Source organism: Echinops telfairi, unplaced genomic scaffold, assembly GCF_000313985.2.
Source record: "Echinops telfairi isolate 266 unplaced genomic scaffold, ASM31398v2 ScPeMD7_7;HRSCAF=31, whole genome shotgun sequence".
Taxonomy (NCBI): domain Eukaryota; kingdom Metazoa; phylum Chordata; class Mammalia; order Afrosoricida; family Tenrecidae; genus Echinops; species Echinops telfairi.
Window position 1 is genome coordinate 22,891,999 of NW_022103904.1, and position 3,409 is coordinate 22,895,407.

Genomic DNA, 3,409 nt, shown 5'->3' on the forward strand with positions numbered 1-3,409 from the left:
GATAATCCTTTAAACCGCCTACATGTTAAGGACTTTTGTTTTTTTTAGATGCAGCTAAGACAAAGCCTGAGTTCTGGTTACTTCACATGATAGTTTGAACAGCTCTGCTGGTTCCACTCCTCAAGTTGCAGGTTACTCTAATCCAGCCGGCATCTGATGAGCACAGCTTTCCAAGGTAAACAGGGTGTTAATAAACCTCTACAGCGATTGTTCGCCTTCAGACATGATTCCTCAGTCTCCTCCAAGGAGAAGCATTTCTAGACCTTCACTTAAAAGATCGTAGCATGCAAAACATGTAAGCCTTTCTTTTATCCTTGCATGCTTTTCAGTTCTTGTCTTCTTCTCCTCCTCCTCCTCCTTACTCCTCAGCTCAAGATTCAACTTTCAGTTGCCAGTGTCTCAATTTAACAATCGACAGAGAGGAGAGAACGTCCCTTTGGCTGTGCAAGTGTGAAGTACATGACACTGCCTTCTCGCCAGATGGGCTGGGTGTGGGCGGGGAACTGGGAGTGCAGAGACTTGACTGCAGTCCCTGCCTTGCGCCTGTGTGCCAGTCATCTTCCAGCCTGGGCCTCAGTTGTGTCGTCTGGTATTTAACCCCACTCCCCACCCTACTCCCACCCCCCAAAAGTTGGGTAGGCCCTGGGGGACGGGCGTAAAGAGACTGTGTCAGAGGTGGTAAGCTGGAACTGCCTGCAGAGACCAACAGAAAGAACATGTGAATGGAGTGGCCAACTGGGAATGGGGGGAACTGGAAGACGCCAGTCCCCATCCCAAGGAAGCAGCCGCCACTCGCGCCAAGCAAAAATTCAAGGTTGCATCTATTTTATTTCAGAGATAATAGAAATGAGGGATTTTATTTTATTTTAAATCTCCAAATTATTCAATGTTAGCTACTAATTCCACTTTTTTAAAGGATCCCTGGTGGTAGAGTGCTTATACCTTGGGCTGTTCCCCTCAGGGTCAGCAGTTGAAAACCACTCGTCAATCCGAGGGAGAGAAATGAGGCTCACCGTGCCCATTAAAGACTTGAAGTCTCTGGAGCCCACAGGGGCAGTTCCCCGCTATCCTGCAGGGTCTGAGTGAAAATCGACCGGAGGGTGCTGCATGCCACTGTTTAATCTGGAGTAGCCAGGCAGGAATGCCTACATCTCAGATTCAGCCTATAGGGCAACAGTTTGCTGCTGTTTCTGCTTTCTAGAGTAATTAAGAGATCTGATTAAGGGATTTTATACCCTGCACTACTTAAGCCAGTCATGAGATGGCTCAGTGATTTCTGGGATGGAGGCCGAAGGCAGGCTGCGTTACATACGGATCTGCAGGGCGGTGGCCGAAACTGCAGGCGCAGGGAGGGCAGACAGGGCAGGGCAGCCTCACTGCGGGCGCTGCAGGAGTGCCCATGGCCCCAGGCCGCAGGGAGGCGGTTCTTTTCAGAGTGCAAGAGTCTGTAGAGCAATGTCCTTTGCCACTTAGAACTTGCGCAGCTCCATCGCCCATCCCCAGCGGTGGCCAGTGGGTTGGCGATCAGCTTGTCTGTGGTGCAGTCGCCCTCGGCAGAGATGCTGGCCGCCCTGACCTCGGCAGAGATGCTGGCTGCCCTCCGCAGCTCAGCCTTTCTTCTCATCACCATCTGGCCCTCGCCGCTTCCTGCTGAGCCACCTGCTTGACTTCCATGCCTTTCATGAGCGCCTTTCTAAAGGTCAGATGGGTCAAGGACACGTCCATCATTCAGGGTGAGCCTAAAGGTGGCTGCTTGCTCCATGAGGCCATCACTCATCTGTCTGGAGACCAGCTCTCCAGGGGGATTAGTTCCCCAGCATGAAACGGAGCCTGGAGGTGATGGAGGGTGCGAATGCTCACCAGGCCTTGCTGATGCTGGCTGGCCACCAGCCGGGAGAGGCAGCGCAGTGTGAAGTGGACGTTCTGCCAGAGATGACCCCCATGTTCCGTGGTCGAGAGCGGCAGTCAAAGGCAATCGGTTTCTGTACCCGAGGGATGAGAGAGTTAGTCCCTTCCCCTACTCCAATGTCCTGGACTCCACGAAAGCCGTCAAAGATGACAGCCCTGTGCCCACACGCATGTTATCCAAGGCGATTCACCACGGCTCCTGCGATGGCAAGGCCAAGCACAAATGTACCCATGGACTCAGACACGCCGGCAGCCATGTCTGCTTCTGCTGGATCTTGCCCTGAGCCCAAGCTCGCCAGCTTCCACGCTGCCCTCCACAAAAGGTTGCTACTTCTGATCTAGGAGCATAAAAGGCACATTTTCTAGTTCTAAGCTTGTAAGACTGGTCTATCATTCATTCATTAACATGTGGCCCAGCGTTCATGGACATCACTAACAAATGAGCATGAAGCACATCAAATGTGAGCAGAAGACCAGCGGCCACTGGGGATGTGATATAGATCTCCATCAAAGCCTGAAGAGGCATAGATCATCCATCTGTCAAGGTACAACTTACCTGTCCCCTGTATGCAGACTCCCCATCCTCAGCCTCCCATAACCGGAAGCAAAGTTCTCCCAACTGTTCCGAGGAGAGTTGACACCAATCCTACTCAGTCTCTTCGAAAACATAGAAGAGGAAAGAACACGACTGACAAACCTAGAGTCCATTTCCAGCCCTGGCGACCCTGCACAGGATTTCTACACCGATCATCTTTACCGGAACAGACAGTCTCATCCTTCTCCCGTGGAGCTGTTGGAGGGTTTGAACCACCGTCCCAGCAGCACAATGCCTGACCTACATCATCACCAGGGCTCCTTTTTTTTTTTTTTGTCACCAGGGCTCCTTAAAGAAGGAAAATGCATCACGAAAAAAGAAGAAAACTAAAGACCAATATCACTTGTAAATAGAGATGTAATTTTTTAAAACACAAATCTAGATAGCCTACTTCAGCAACATACCAACATCATACACCATAACCAAGAAGAATTCATACAAAGATTGCAAAGGTGGCTCAACATTAGAAAACTTAGAACCAGTTAATCCACTGAATTACCCAAACAATGGGGAAAACTCTATAATCTTTTCAATTGATGTAAAAATGGCATTGATGAAAATCCAACACCTTTTCCTGACAAAAACGCTCAGCAAATAGCAAAAGCAGGGAAATTCCCAATATAATTAAGGTGACATATGCAAAATCCAGCATTATACTCCAGAGAGAAAGACTGAATCCTCCCCTTCGAGAACAGGAATAAGACAAGGCTTCTCATTATCACCACTCGTTGTCAACATTGTACTGGAAATCCTACGCAGAATAATAAAACAAGACAGACTAAGAAGAAACATAAATTGGAATGAAAAAGTAAAGCTATCTCTATTTGCATATGATATGATCCTATATGTAGAAGATTCCAGAAGAAAACTATTTGAAGTAACATAAGAATGTATTCATTGTTGTAG

At 48.6% G+C, this 3,409-nt stretch overlaps 1 pseudogene; it reads right to left on the reverse strand.

Annotated features, from left to right (window-relative positions):
- Nucleotides 1-1,430: 1,430 nt before the first annotated feature.
- Nucleotides 1,431-2,221, reverse strand: LOC115868138 (annotated as a pseudogene).
- Between the last annotated feature and the right edge of the window lie 1,188 nt (nucleotides 2,222-3,409).